A 16,958-nucleotide genomic window follows, 5' to 3' on the forward strand; every position below is an offset into this window, starting at 1 on the left:
GGCAATGTCTGCACTGTGGTGGTGGAGTGAGCTAAAGAATGATAATGGATTAAACCCAGATCAGTTGACTGGTGGTGGGTGTTTGATTTGCTCAAATGCTCCGTCCATCATCCCCTTTGGTATCGCTTTGTTCGCCCTAAGTTGGCAGAGTATGCCCAGACATGGATCCCTTGCTCACTTTGCCACTGGATTCAAGCTAGTCCCCTTTGGTATCGCTTTGTTCACCCTAAGTTGGCAGGGTATGCCCAGACGTGGGTCCCTTGCTCACTTTGCCACTGGTTTCAAGCTAGTGGGTCCCTTGCTCACTTTGCCACTGGTTTTAAGCTAGCCTGGCTGATGACGGCTGATTAGCCAGAAACTGGTCCCAGGATGCTTGCTTCCGGTCCAGGGAAGACATGGCTTGGCAGTCTGGGCTGGACTGTTCCCATGAGGCACAGGGTCAGACTGATTTGCAGATGGCCATGTCTGAACTGGGGTAGTGGAGTGAGCTAAAGAATGATGATGGATTAAACCCAGATCAGTTGACTGGGGGGTGGGTGTTTCATTTGCTCAAACGCTCCGTCCATCATCCCCTTTGGTATCGCTCTATCTGGTCCACTCAAGATGTGAACAATATTCTCTTTTTTTCTGACTGAATGTTCACCACCAGATGAAGTTTATGGATATCATGGATTGGAAATAAATAGCTGCCAATTGTCACACTGTTTTTTCACTTACACGAAACGTTGATTGTAATGCATTGGAAATTTTCTTCACCCAATCGGATTCTTTAATTTCGTGGTTTCCTTTCTGGTCTGAAAGGAACAGAGATCTCAGTTGGTCGATTTGAGTGATTGTCTGATTGGACAATTTGAATTGTGGAGTAATATGAGTGGTCAGATTTTTACTCAAAAAGAAGTTGGGGATATTGAACGGTACAGAAGAAGGCTCCGAGTGGAAGGAATAGCGCGGGTCATTGGAGACTGGGTCTCAATATTGTCAGGCTGAAATATCTTAAAGTCTAGAACTAGGGTTCCCTAGTGGGGAGCTTGATTATCTATACATATATTTTTTAATAATTTGAGGTTGAGTGCAGAAGTTGTTCCTTCCTTGTGGTGGAGGAGTGTCGCTCCCCTGCTGAAAGTTCTGGAGACACCCTGTTTTCAGCTGCACCTCTGATTGGGCACTGGTGCTCCCCAGCTTTGCTGATGTTGAGAAAGATGGGGTGCCTGATGGTACCACTGGCAGACTAGACTTACAGGTGCCTTTAACCTGTGGGATGGTGCTACGCCTCCCTCCCAACCCATCCCCCATGTTGGAGAGGATTGACTCCGAGTACTGTAAGGAGCACATTTTGAACTCATTACTCTATCACCTTAAGTGCCTGGGGCCGGACGCTCTTGCCTAGAACTGGTGCTGAGCCTACCGTGGGCTTGTACATTTGGGGCCAGAACATGCGTAGGAACTGCATCCCCAGACGTTATGATATTAGCTGCATCATGGGTAAGCATTCTAGATGGTGGAATGCCTTAGGGGAGTGCAGGGACACCCAGCACTGGAGAAACCAGAGGACTTGGCTGGGGATGCAACAATGTCTTGGGCCTCTGAGCTAGACGCGGCGGCCACTATTGAGTCTATTCATTTAGCTATTAAGGACACTAAAGAAGTGATGGAGTTTAAAATAGACACTGAACTAGCAGGCATTCAAATTGTCGACGGCCACTGCTAGATGGCAGAGGAAATGGCTACCAGTGAAAGGGCTGTAGCTGAACGGGGGCCTGCTACTGGGGTAGTAATGAACCAAGTACTAGCACTGGAAGACTGGTTGTGCAACCTGGATTATAAAGTAGAGGATGCTGAGGTGAGGGCCTGTCAAAAATAACATTCACCAGGTGGGTCTGCAAGAACACATTGAGGCACGGCCTGGGTAAGTGATAATGTTGCATCAGAGCCTGCCTACCTTCTTCTTTGCACTGGACAGGGCACGTAGTTGCCACCAGAGGCCCCTTCTAGACCAGTGGTGGGTAAACCGTTACACTACTGGGACCGAGACAACATCATGAGATGAGCATGGATGGTGGGGGATTTGCAAGTGGACAATCACAGTGATGCTATTTCTGGACTTTGCTTTGGCTGTGCAGAAACAGAGTGCTTCCTGCCTGGAGGTAAAGAAATCGCCTTAGGCAGATGGAGGTCCAATATGCCATGCTGTTCCCAGAAAAACTCCAGGTTCATCACAGATTCAGGTGCACAGTTTTTTACAGAACTGCAGTATGCGTGGGGTTGGATCAATCTGGAGTCACAGGACGCTGCAGCTCCAACTCATGAATGGCAGCCAGGGCACTCGAGATGACAGAGCACGCACCAATCAACTTGGAGGCGCATCCCCCTCCAAGGCCCAGTGACAACGAGACCAACAGAGGGTGGTAATGGTGGCTGCGACTGTAGCAGGATCTGTGGGAGAGCCCATACAGATGGAGCCCTCGGACGTACAATGCCCTGTCTCTCAGGACTGTGGGTCCGACTCTGTGACACAGCCGGAGCCTGACCAGCAACTGTCTCGTGTCACCCCAAGGTCAGCAGATGACCTTATTAGCACTACCTGAATGTGCTTATTCAGTGTGCATCCACAAGGGACCATAGGGGGTGTTCTGTTTTATTCTGGGGGACACCTTCTATTTGGCGGTAGCAAGGTGAACATTGTTTGTGTGAGCCAGTTGGTGAGTAAAGAGGGCTGCGGGTGCTAGTAACTATGGCTCCAGCTTACCCCACCGTTGTCTTAGGTGAAAATTTTCCCCCAACTGCTTTTGAATGTTTGTCTGCTTTTGTTTGGATGGGGGATGTGGCCTTCCTGTCCTAGGGGTGGGAGGGGAGCTACTTTTGGGTATTATGTTGTGTAAGGCTTGGTCTGGGGTGTGGTAGATACTTTTGGCTGGGACTGTGTGGGCGGTTGATATCAAGCTCTAGCTACTGCCCTGTTGTGCATAAAGTGACCATCATCTCTTCTCATGGCTGGGGATAATATCCATTATACGTTCATAATCTAGAATGCTCAGGGCCTCAATATTATGGCAAGATGGTGCAATAGGCATGCTTATTTGAAGGCAGGGGTTTAGATGTAGCCTTAGTGCAGGAGACCCATCTGACTGAGGGGGTGGCCCTCAAGAAGCACTGGTGGGGACACAGTTACCTCATAGCCTACTCTGCATTTGCCAGGGGCCACCTGGGGTCCTTTTCCTGCTTCTGCACAGGTCCATTGACCCAGCGGAGCATTTTGTACTCCTTAAAGGGTGCCTGGGAGGTAGGAACATTACCTTTGTCAATGTATATAGGCTCCCAGTTGTGACAAGGAACACTTCCTAGACAAAGGAAACACAAGGAGATGATGGAGGGAGCGCTGAAACTTTTTAGACACACCCCTGTCACAGATCTGGGTTGAATCCATCATCATTCTGTAGCTCACTTCGCCACTTCAGTTCAGATCCAGCTATATGCAAATCAGTCTTGACCCTGTGCCTCATGGGAACAGTCCAGTCCTAGAGAAGCTTTCTCACATATATGCTGTGTGTGTGTGTATTATTGTTGGGGATTTAAATGGAGTTGTCAATCTACGACTGGACTGCTCCCACTATACTTTGCCTGGTGCATTATCTGAGCACCTGGAAAAGAAGTTTGGAGACTGGCAAAGGCATTGGGGTCTGGTGGACACATGGAGAGTGACCCACCAGCAGACCCATGATTACTCTTATTTCTCTGTACTCCATGAGCTCTATGTTCAACTTAATACCTTCCTCTGTACGCCAGATATGCATGCAGCAGTTGTACACTCTCAATATTTGGCTGGAACAATTTCAGATCACAACCCTATCAACATGACACTGACTTGTGTTCGTTCTCACACCACTATCCCGAGTTGGCACTTGAACGTTGACTTCCTGGAAGATCAGGCATTTCGCCATGATATGGGTGAGAACATTCAGACTTAGTAGAGGACAATACTGGCTCTGCTAACTCTGTTTTTCTAGAATGGGATGCTTTAAAGACCGTGATTAGAGGACAGTGTATAGCAACAGTGGTCGGTATGCGCCACACACTGGTGTACGAGGTTAACATGCAGGAAAATATATAAGGGATGTTGAGAGGGTTAGATTGGCCGCCCGGACATGCAGGACTGATTTCTTGATGAGAAAGATAAGCTGGAGGAGCAGGTGGAACACCTGCAGTGCTTTGACAGCGAAGAAAATGCACACCGAAAGGGATACATTGGGCGGCATTGTTGGCTGATGCCACTAGAGGGGTCTTGGACATATTGTAAATCGGTGATGCGGAAGCATCCAGAGTTTATGGGCAGGAGGCCACCAATGAGGTTTTTAGGCGCTATTATGCTGGTCCTGCTCAAGAAGCAGAATCGGGGGTCCCGGACTTTCTGTAGCGTTTGCCATTGCCAACACTCACTCGGGAAGAGGGAATTAACTTGGGGGGAGGGGGTGGGGGGCCAACATGACACCACAAGAAATTGCAGTGGCAGTTAAGAGCATTGTCCGTGGAAGGTTGCTGGCAGCAACGGGCTCTCGGTGGAGTTCCATGCAGTGTATATGGCGCTCCTGACAGCACATATGTCTGAGGTTTACAGAGTGGCACCATGTGGCGGTTCATTGTCGACATTATGTAGTGAGGCACTGATAGTGTTGCTATTGTAGCCCGGATGTAGTCTGCATGATGTTAAAGCGTTAAATGTGGCCTACAAGGTCTTTAGTAGAGTGTTGGTGACTCGCCTATTGCCATATATGCCCCGCCTAATACATATGGACCAGGCCAGTTTATCATTCCGGGTTGCAATGTGGCGTTGAACGTTCAGCAGTTAGTTGTTTCCGGATGCTCCAAAATTCACCACAGATGCACTGGCCATAGCCATTGACATAGAGAAGGCCTTAAACAGTCTGAACTGGTCATATTTGTACACTGTACTGGAACGGATGGGCCTGGGCTCTGGAATTGAAGCCTGGACATGGTTGCTGTGTTGCAACCTTGTGGTGCGGATTAAAACGGGGGGAGTGATTTCTGATCCCCAGAGGGTGGAGCGGGGCACTTGGCAGGGGTGCCCGCTGTTTGCCATATTGTTGGAGCTTTTGGCGAGTGCAGCGTGGATGGGCCATTCATATGAGTGTATAAGAACTATTATATTGCATTGTATGCGGTCAATATATTACTTTTCCTCTGGGATAAGTGTGTGGATCCAGGCAAGGCCATACAACTCCTTGATCACTTTGGGTCCCTGTCCTCTGGGTTAACTGGCAGAAGACTAGCTTGTTCTCAGTTCATGTGGATTGGGATGGACCCCACCATGGCTCAGGAGGAAGCAAGGGAGCTCACTACAAATTCCTGGGTGTCTGTGCATACGGAACAGTGACTGGCCTGATAGTGGGTGATGTAGGAGCAGTAGTGACGTCACTGCGAGTGATGGTACTTTCTGGAAGACTCTTCCGGTGTCAGTAGCTGAGAGTAGTGATTGCTAAAGTAGGGGGATTGTTGCAATTCCTTTACTTATTGGCTACCCTCCCGATCATTGTCCTTGGGGTGTTTGTTTTTTTATTCTGGACTTGTACTCCGTTCTCGATGATCTTATCCTGCTGGCAATGGCTTGCTCAATTGCTTCCAGGAACCCTGTTGAGTACAAGCGTCACCAAAAGAACTATGATAGTGACTATGCACTGTTTTACCTGAAGGCCTGTGTTTGCCTAATATGCCTTTGAGGGGGCTATCTCCCCTTTTGCCACTGCACTACTCCATTACTGCAGCAGCCTGACCGCATCGGTGGAGAGGGATGTGATTGAACTGGGGGTCTTGTATAGCGCTGTGGTGTTGTTAACCTTTGAAGAGTTGCAGGCGGATTTCAGTATTCCGCCGGGTCACTTCTTATTGTTTGGAGCTCTGAGGCAGGGTGATCTGATCGAACCTAGGAATCATCTGGGTTGCCATTGTGTTTGTAACTATTCGGGGGAGAGTAAGCCTGTCTCAAACCTTTACAGGACCTTGAACTGACATACTCCACTGACTACCCTGTCTGCATTGACTGGCCCGTGGGAGGCCGATATGGGGCACCCATGGTGGATGAAGCTTGGGAGAACGTACAGGAGCATATGCCGAAAGAATCCCAAAATGTGAGATTCAAATTGATCAGTGTCAGCTTCTAGGCTGCTCACAACTGAGAGATTATTGAACTGTTCTCTCCACAGTATATTTATTGAACCTATAGAGGATTCTCTTCTCTCTTCCTTCCAGGTTCTACGTTCACAGTCATTGTCACCGATCATCTTGGTACACAAGAGAACAAAGCAGATAAGTTATCTGTTGGGAAGTATTCTTCCACCACTTAATAACACCTGGGATAGTGAGTATTTGGGGAAATAGTGTTCACATTCCATACGTGTTTGTCTTTTTAACTTGGGCCCAGAAATGGCCTCCTTTCCTTGGCTTTGAAGAAATGCCCAGAGAAGTTTAGCAATAAGGTGCACACAAGTATGAAACACAGCCCCTTCTCCCCGAGCTGTCACCTGTGCCCGTGAGGCTTTCCTACCTCCTGCCCAAGCCCGGGGCCGTGCACGCACCTGCATTAGCCACGAGTCTCCAGGAGCATGGCTGGGACCCTCAGCACACCGGAGGCCTACTATGTTTCCCTTCTCCTCATTGGGCATCTCCCACTGCAAGTAAGTGGCTTCCAGGCGCATGCGGAGAGCAGGCTGCATTCCCAGGCGATCCTGGTTTGGTGACAGCACTGCATCTTCTGGCAGTGTTTTGGTGTCCATGTGACAGTTTTCCATGGGCCTCTCCCCAAGTGTATCTTTTCTCGGTGTCAGCGTGTCTTCCTGGTTGACGGGCCTTATCATAAACAAGTGACTCCTATGCAGCCAATGACTAGTTATTTGTAAAGTTGAGAGGGGGAGAGCTAGGATACCGCCAGTGGCATAACGAAACTTGAGCCCCCCCCGCAAAGCACATGGAGGGCCCCCCGCCCAACCCCTGCGGCCCGTCCCACCACTTACCACTTTGCCTCACCTCTGTCCACGTGGGACCCGACCCAACAGGATGTGAGGCAGCCTTTACATGAACAGTTACAACACACATCCATCTCGGCTGCCTAAGTGTGACACAGACTTGGGCACGGACTGGCACCAAACTTCATTATCCTCAGGCTGAGGCAGGAGCTGTGCAGTAATCTCACAGCAAAACCAACAGCTAGTATGACTGTCAGAAGAGACCCACCAGTTTTAAATTACCCCCAAGACACAATTCAAGCACAGCAGCCACAAAGCCTGCGGCATTTGCCATTAAGCGCTTGAAATAATGTGCGCAGGTACCTGCCAAGTTTTTTAGATTGCTTATGTGCGACATACATTTCAATTGCAAATGCGATTGCAATCGCAGAGCCCACGAGGTACCAAAGGCCTTTCTTATTAGGTATCTAAAATATAGAGCAATATTACCGTAACTTAAGTACTATTCATTAAGATGTGATGAAGGCTACACTACAGGAACCTCTTTAGTGGAGCTGGATTCATGGTCTTCGTTACGGTTCCAAACTACAGCAGGCACCGTCAGCCGGGCATGATTTTGGGCAAGGCGGCCTCCGCTCTGTAGGCCCGAGGCATATTGTGTATCTTTAATGAGACCAGAACATTTTCCGACTGTGGTGTTAAAACGAAATCAAAAAACTAAAAAATAGGCATTGAAGAGTCAAATTACAAACATTTCTTATTAGGACTGTTATAATTATTTGTGTTGGCATACAGTACAGTGGCTTCACAGGAATGTCACCAGTAAGAGGACATGTTGCAGCTGGATAAGTACCCACAATGCTTTTAATCTAATTGTGGATATATACATATATATATTGTTCTTCTATTGTCATACAGCCATTTCCAAGTGCTTGAAGAGATTGTCAGTAACCAGGGCCAAGGCATTTAAAGAGCTCTCATTGTTTAACATATATAGGCCCGGGAATCGAGAAAAGGGAAGGTATGTAGACTAGGTTGGGTGCAAAGACAAACATTTTCGGGCACACATTCAGGGACAATACATTACAGTTTACTGTTTGGTTTATTTTTAGATTTACCTAGATTTGGAAAGATATATTTGGGGCACCTCCTAAAACAAGTGGAAATTAAAACTCCTCTCCACATCTCATCCGTCAGGAGCTTCACTGAACTCACCGGACCATGTGACAAGTTTCAGGTGACGCGAAAAAGCAAGAGGCTGAAATAACGGAGATAATTATAAACATATATCTGGAAGGAGGTGGAACCCAATGCAAATTTGAAAAGAAAAAATGGTCTACTCCTTGGCAGCATAAGGCTTCATTGGATTGGCACAGCATGAAAGAATAAAACATTTAATACGTGTTCTATGAGAGCTTATGGCTTTGGAGCGAACTTGTGAAAATGTTGCTGCAAAATGTACTATTAGACCGCATCTTTTTAAAACATTCTCCAGAGGAGAACCACAAATCCACCTAGAAAAAGTCAAACTTGCTGGAATTTGGGTCAACACTTTCAAAGGTCTCCGGCTGTGGAGTATGTTAATGGTAGGGGATTAATTACCAGAACAGTCATAGCACAGCCACAAGGATTGACACTGGTACATCCAAACTCTCAGAATTAGCCCCAATCAGTCTCAGTGGTCGAGTCTAAACCTGCGTAATGAAGGTAAAAGGCCAATGCTAATTCATATTGATCTACTCTTGTTCACCTACATGCCTTAATTGCTTCTTCTTTTTGATCTTCCTTTTAGACTGTAAGGCTTCCTGTCAGCAGTCTTGGAATTTTATAAAATTTTGTTAGTCAAAAAAATATCCAGTGAGTGGAACATGCATTCACCATTGTCCCCAGGCTTTGTCCACCAGCTCCAAATAACTCATTCCTTTACAGAACTGTTTTAAGGCATAGCGAAAGTAGCCAATTGCTTAAGGTCCACACTGCCGCAAGGGGGCCCCTGGGCACACACTTGGTTGCAGCCTGTAGCTGACCAAACCTACTGCCAAGGCTGGAATCCACACACACCAGATAGAACACACTAAGGTACTATGGGAGATAGTGAAGGTCGGAACACTAAGAAAGGACTACAGACACCAAGTAGTCATATTGAACCAGGTAAGAATATACAACACAGCCCACCTGCACCCTCAAGCCTGCAGCCCAGGGTAGACTGAACTTCGGGCTCAGTAAGCAGGCAGCTGATCGTGCGCTGCTGCTTACACGAAAAAATTAATTGTTAACACGATGTTTGTAGGACTGACTGTTGTCTAAAAAGACCATTTCTTTAGAGGGATATCCTGTAAGGAAAGTGCTTTTATAAAGAAGAGTACTGTAAAATTTAAAAAATTTAAATTGATACTTGTATAGCGCTCTACTCACCCGCAAGGGTCTCAAGGCGCTTGTACGAATACCGCTGTGGAACCCATCCTGGCTTTCCCTGTGAGGTGTCCACTCCTGGGCACCTCCAAGGTGGAGGCCAGGCATTCTTAGCGTTGTGGGGGCCGTTGTGGAGATTAAGCAAGCTATTGCCCAGAGTTGCAGAGTGGGACTCCATGATTGGAATAGGCACCGAGGCGAGAATTATCAGGTCCGTGGAATTTTTGAGCTCAAGACCCGCCGAGGCGGGGAATTGAACCCTGGTCCAGGGCTAGACCTCTGCATCAGGGTCTGCCGCTCTAACCATTGAGCCATTGGGCCTGGGGGAAAATTTCCGAGTAATTCATATAATTTTTTTCTTTTAAGTGTTTATGATTTTTTGCATTATTTTTTATCCTCTGGGAAGATTGTTTCAAGTGGTAAATACCTCATAGGAGCTGAGTACTTCATTTAAGCCCCGGTCTCGAGCCATTTCCTGCTTGAAGTTATGTAGGAAAGGTAATCTCTCAGTCAGTTATTACCGGAGACCAGACAACTGCCTTTCACACAAAACGCTTAATGTTCGCAAACAAAATGCCTATTTTGTTATTTTGCCCAACCTTAACTAAAGTGTTTCTTTATTGGTGTTACTGTTAGTTAACGTTCGATAGCAACACAATCTGCCATCAGAGACACTGTAAGGGAGCACTCCGGTAGCAGAAAACCGCTTGTAAAGTGGAAATTCCTGTAGAAGAACTTTCTGCTTTGAGTAAGGCGGGTTTTCCTATTTACAGAGCGAATGCAAGGACAGTGCTTGTATAGTGAGAACTATATCCTATACAAAGTGCTCCTTTAAACGGTGCTGTTATGAAGGGTACTCATATTCCAATCTATATGTTCTGATGGGGCAACAGTGCTGCCCTCCGGGGTGATGCAATGGCTCCGCTTTTCATCATCTGGTCAGTGGTGACACTTTTTCTGTTTTTAGCTTGGTCTCACCTACACGCTTACATCATATTTCTGTCCTGCTCTATTTCGGGCTCCTTAGCCCCTACTCTGACACCTACTGCAGCTTGCCAGGCCGCGAGCTGTGGCAATGGGTTAATTATCGCGGGGGTGGGTTGACCGGGCCCGGTCGCCTGCCGATTCCAGTGCTGACCTGCAGCAATAGGTCACTCCCTCTGCAATTCGATGCGGTGGGGGTGCAGTTTGTGAGAGTGAGGATGATGGTTGCGGCTTGCTGCGCACCATCGGGTGGCTGCAATAAATCCACATTTTTAATAATGATGATTGTCAGCGTTGTCACGGTGACAATCACCTGTCATGATTACATTTTTGATTTATTGAAGCCACGCGACGGCGCAAGGTGCTACCACCGTCCACCTAGCTCTCACAAACTGGAGCAAATCATCGCCATCATCAGGGTCTTGACTCCACTGCGCAGAACCGTGCCCGGGCCTGTAGTACCTTTTACTTCTACCACCCGCCCCATGATGCAATTGCACTGTGCGCACTGTCGCGTGGCTGCAATAAAGCAAAAATTTGAATCATGATGATTGTCACGGTGACAATCATCATCAGAATTAAAATTTCGTATTTTGCAGCCAGCAACGGTGACGGCCCATGATGGTGCTCAAGCCGCAACCATTAGCCACCTCGCTCCCCTCTCAAAAAGTGGAGGAGACTCCGCACTCCGCTGTGCAGAACTGGGCCCCTGGTCTATACCTTTTAGCTTTTAATCCCGGCCCCGGGGCCATGATGCATTCCATTCCACCCAAACTGGGCGGACAGAGTCTCAGACTCACCTGAGGGCTAGAAATAATTAAATTATGCCGGCAGCCGCACTGTGCCTCAGTCACCTCTGGGATGCCTCCTTACCTCTCCTCCAGTCACACACACTTTTAATTGCTTGAGCCGCGATGCGCATGACAATTGGTCATTAGCCCCACCCTAAGGGTGAAGTGTAAGACCGCACAGACATCTGTGTGGCCATTACCATGATTAACCATTTAATGTATGAACTTTTAAGCTTATCTAGAGCGAGCTTATGTATATTTTATTGTAAATTACGTAACCTTACTACCTAATAATTAATTACCTATCACAAAATCCCAGACAGTCACAGATGTCTAGTGCTTGCTGGCTCCGCCCTGAGGGCGCCCCTGGAGCGCAGGCCCTCATGCTACGCGGGGGCCAGTGTTATGCCCCTGGATACATCATGATGCAGGTGTTCTTCCATGTCACAATCTTTTTATATTTTACACAGAGTGTACTTCACACTGAAGTGCATTAATAGATTCTTCCCAACTGCCCAGGTTGTGTGTCCCAGGTTTAGTGCACTTGGGTGGGATTACTCCATATACTGTAAGACTTCCTCTGCCTCATGGCATACTGTGGTACTGTGATTGACTTTCTCAGCAATGTCACGGACCACAGCTTTCCCCTGTCCCAACTGGTGTGTCTCCTGGGGCTCTTCATCACCAAGCTAAAATCAAGGTGATGACCAGGTTCTGGAGTTAGACATTATCCTTGCCAAGGGCAGATTATCCTCAATTGAAAATATGTGTTGGGTCACATGTCCAATGCAGAATCGGCTAAAAACGTCTTTTAAACCTCAAATTCAGGTGAAAAAAATCAAATTTGTCTCAAATGTTTGTATGGGTAAGTTGCAGGATCACCGGGCTGACACAAATGTCCTACCACCCAGCTTTCCCCCAAGTCAAAATGGTACCTCACTCGTACCCGCAACAGGCAAGGGCCCTAAACATATTATGGATACTGTACATTTACCTATCATAAACCAACATGGTTTTGCAGGAGGGGCACCTGGGTTTTTGTTCCTGGGCTCAGCGGCCATCTAGGGAAACCTACCAAACCACACATTTCTGAAAAATAGACAACTGGGGGAGCACAGTGAGGTTATGGCTTGCGTGGATCCCCCAACGTTTTCCTACCCAGAATTGTGTAGGATCACTGTGCCAGCACAAATGTCCTACCACCCAGCGTTCCCCTTTGTCTCCGGAGTAAAATGATACTGTAGTAATTGAGTCCACGCTAGTAGGTAGTTCTCAAGTAGATTTATTGAGCAGTTAGATTATGACAAGTACAAGCTCAATAGGAGACCCCACCAGGAGCTTCCATCTAGGTGCTCAGCCCATCCAACTGTCACTACCTAGGCAGAACACCAACATTCTGACAGCTGCTCCAATGAACATTCCATTGGTGGTAGAAAGGCATCTTTTTGAGAATAGCAGGATACTACAGATACCTCACTTGTGTGGGTGGGTCAAAGGCCTGTGACTTTGAAGGGCCAAAAACATATGGATTAAGGGTACAGCACAGTGAATTCTAGGCGCTACATTTTTTTAAAAAATACGTTTTTAATTCATTCTGCATTGCAGAGCCAAACACTGAACTTCTAGCACTTTGCAGACTTCTCCCCAGTTGTTCCTAAAGCCATGCTGATGTCCTTACACAGGTTTAAATCTCCCAAAATGGTTCCTTCAGCTGTGCTCCTCCTCTGCCTCTCTCAGTGCACTGGTTTCAGCATGGGCTGCATCACTTCCTGGTTGTGATGTCATCATGCTACACTCAAAATACTGATTCGCTATTAGAGATTCGGTATTAGCAGATTCACAATTTAGCGATTTGGCAACTGGTAATCACAAATAGAGTAGGGTGATTTGGAGTGGGGTGACGTGGAATGGATTACACTGGAGAGGTGTGGATTGTTTTGGAGTGAGGTGGATTGGAGGGGGTGCATAAGTTTGGAGTGGGGTGTATAGGATTGGAGTGGGGTAGATGAATTGGAGTGGAGTCATTCGAATGATGAATAACAGAAGCAATGGGCAGCTTAAGAGTGAATACAGCAGGTCTCGAAGAGACCGTGCAAGTGCTGCCTAGGCTCGACCTAAAAATCTCACCTAGTTCCTAAAAGGTTAGGTGCTGAGTGGCCAGGTCGCTATTATCAGGAACAGATATATACCGTTGATGGAACAAATTCTTGGCATGGCTGTGAGTGTGGCTGACCCATTTTCCATAATATGGCTTTCATTCATAGTAAATCGTACTTGTAAATGTGATCCAAAGGAGTCTTCAGCTGCTGGTCTCCTGTTATCTTGATCAAGGCATTCATGCCCATTTAAAATGTTGCTTGAACATTGGCACAAACCAGTGGCAACTTGCTTGATTCTACACAGTATGAATCACTGGGAAATAGTAGCATGAGCTACTAAGCATCACCGTAACATTACATTTTGGGATGGCTGGAGTTGTAGCATTCTGGCACCTTCTTAGAGATATTCTTGCTTTCATACTCAGATTGCATTGCCTTACAGGGGACTCTTGAATTGTTCAGGTTGTTTGTACTCTCCTAACCATTCTTTGGAAAAGAGCTAATCAATGGCTGAGTTGAGGTGGAAGGGAGCACTAACTTTAATTTGTCCTACAGTATCAAACACATTATTTGCTCATGGTATTGCAAATTATGTGCATTATGCTGGCCTCCCGCTGCTGTCTGCCACAAATAGATAATACCTTGTAAGGGCACTCTGCAGGAATTTTTGATAGTATAAGGGGGTCTTCGCCCTGCACTCTGATGGCACACAGGCTTTACAGCTGCTGCATCAGAATTGCTGCTGTACACAGTAAAAGGCAGCAGAATCCAGAAGGAATACTGAAGAACTAATGCTTAATGCCCTCAGTACCAGCAACGTATTGTGACGGGGAAGAAGGGGAACCAGACACACCTCGCCCCTCAGCAGTCTGTTGTATTTCATACAGCGAAAGGGGTAAAGAAAGGTATAGCGCCATCTCTACATTGAATAGGCAGAACTGGTGCAACACAAAAGGCGCACTAAAGTCTTACTGCCGACTGCTCAAAGCAGCAGCCCATAAGGGTCGAAGTAGCCCCCATTACAGTATGCAGCATAAACACAGTTGTAGTGCAGGGTTAGCATTGCCACACTGAATTTGGTAGACATTGCTGCACCCAAATGGTGCACTAGTGCCTATGCCTACAACAGCACAGGCGTACTGTGGCTCAGATGGACTTGCCCCAAGCTCGAGATCAAGGATATAGGATCATAGGCAGTATGTGATAATTTCAATGTTATAAACAATGGCCAATGCTAAACAAAAAACAGACTGAGTTAGTTTGGATAGCTGCAGTTTATTCCTTTCGTAAATGTCATTCACCCTATGTATACTAGCAGCACAAGTATCAAGTTTCATTTTAGCATGAGCAGGCAAATCAAAGTAAAGTGTAAGTGCAGTTTGTGCTGGTGCATTTGTACCAACTGAACATGGTCTGCCTTATGTCTGATAAACGGTTCAGCTATCCATCAATAGACAGTGACCAGACAGATCATCCGCATTGGGCATATATAAAAGTAGTGTTTTAAAATGATATGTATTAAGAACTGTTCATAGAAAAAACAATTTCATGGAATACCTTTAAGAAGCCACTTTATTTTAACTGTTAATGGAAATTTCCTGACTTAATGATATTTGCCATTTCATAGAAACCAATTCATAGAATGTCTTTTTTCAAAGTTGGCCTTTGCATTCTTATTTTAAAATATAAATACAATGGTTGCATGTCTTACTTTTAGAAACATTTTTGTTGGAGGAATTTACTTCAGTGCTTTACTTCAAGGAGCATAATTTTAGAATTATATATTTTACATTGTCAAATAATTGCTTCCTTTTAATTTGCTGACCCCTAACCAACCTTACCCCCTTTCTTAACTCCTTTCCAGACAAATAAACATCATCCATCCCTGGCCACTCAAAAACCGCTCACCACACCTAAACTACACTCTCCCCTAAAGCCTAAAAGCCCTCATCACCCTAAATTCCACCCATTCCTGAACCCTAAAAACCCCACTGTACTGTTAAACTCAACTCATCACTGAACCTTAAACACCTACACCAGACCCTCAACACCCCTAAATTCCACACATCCATGAACCCTACAAATCCCTCTTCAACCCTCAAACTCCACTCATCTGTGATACCTACAATCCCCTCACCACCACTAAACTCCACCTATTCTTGACCCCTAAAAGGAAACCCTCGCCACAGCTAAACTCCACTCATTCCTGACCCCTAAAACCTCCTTATCACCCTTAAACATCACCCATCCCTGAACCCACAAACCTCTCCCTACCACTGAATTCCACCCCCTTTTGTTGTAATGTTGGTTTTCCTCAAAATTAGTTCCTTTAAAATGTATTCTTTTATTTCTGATCTATGTGTATTGCCTTACAATTGTCCTTCCTTAAAATTGGTTTTCCATGATTTGGTTTCCTACAGTGTGATTTCTAAATTTTCGTTTTTCCAATAATTAATATACATTAATTAAGGGAGCTATCATTTAAAGCATCTTAAACATAGAATTGCAATGGAACACAAATGGCATAGGATAATTGTCAAAATTGATTAGTTTCAATGTTGTTCTCAGTAGGAGTATTAGATTGAATCTTGCACCGAGATGGAGGTTTTTTGCTAATGGTCTGTGTCTCCAGCACCAAGGAGTAAACATGTTCACACAGAGAACTGCAATATGTGGTGAATGATCAGAACTACTTGTTAGTCATATTCTGGGCTGCTTTTGCAGAATGGGTAATGCGGTTTCCCAGTTGGCGTCTGTCAGACCAAGCGCAACTTTAGTTTGACACTTTAATAACTGATTGTTTGAAGAACTTATATATACTCAGGTGGATATGCTTTAAACGATCTGCACACCAAAGTGTCTCCTTTATGTGACAATCAAACAACAAAACATTATGTCAAATCTCAGGTGCCTAACTGAGTTTGAACTCTAATCCACAACTAGCAGAACTTATCTTGCGTCTTCTGCACAGAGGCTTAAAAGGTGGCTCATCTAGAATTATCCGGAATCAGGTACCTGTAAGGCAGACAAACAGTGAGCATTTGTGAAATATACTGGGTAATCACCCAGGAAAAACTCAAAGTCCTGATATTTTAAGCGAGAATGTCAAGATAAAGAACAATTGAGCAAATTATGGTTTGATTAAATTATCTGTATTGAGTATTGGTTAAGCTTTTTTACCCAATCAGAGTATGTTCTTCTGGTACCAACGTCTCCTTTGTAACTTTGTTAAAATAAAAAAATTAAAAAGAAATAAAGCCAAGTTGCAAGTGAACTGGTTATGCCAGTCTGGCTTGAAGAGTCCCCAGAGTCCAAGCCTCCTCCTGCCCACCTACAAAAAAGCAGTTATACGTCTTTGTCGAAGTAGTCTTTGTAAACGTATCAATCATAATACCGGAATCTTCCTCAAAGGAATACAAGTCTTGTAAGTTGATAGAGAAATCTTCTTATGGGCAGGAGGCAGTTTCTTGGGTAAGGGCATGTTGTGTTCACATTTTGCACTACTAATCTCTTAGGCTAATTGCAAGTTGCAGCTGGTCTTTGTAACAACTGTTAATCGTGCCCTAATTAGGTTCTCCTAGCTTATCTCAACACCGACTACTGCGTAAGCACTTTTCAATTTTTGAACAGGGTGATTCCCAGAAGTATGACTGCATGTAGGTTTTAATGAAACTGTCCTCCTAGTGAAGCTGATCTTG

General features: G+C 45.7%; 1 protein-coding gene across 1 annotated transcript in view; it reads right to left on the bottom strand.

Annotated features, from left to right (window-relative positions):
* The window catches only part of LOC144828393 (uncharacterized), a 203,121-nt gene that overhangs the window by 146,857 nt on the left and 39,306 nt on the right, over positions 1 to 16,958 (bottom strand).

Source organism: Lissotriton helveticus, chromosome 4_1 (genome assembly GCF_964261635.1).
Source record: "Lissotriton helveticus chromosome 4_1, aLisHel1.1, whole genome shotgun sequence".
Classification (NCBI taxonomy): domain Eukaryota; kingdom Metazoa; phylum Chordata; class Amphibia; order Caudata; family Salamandridae; genus Lissotriton; species Lissotriton helveticus.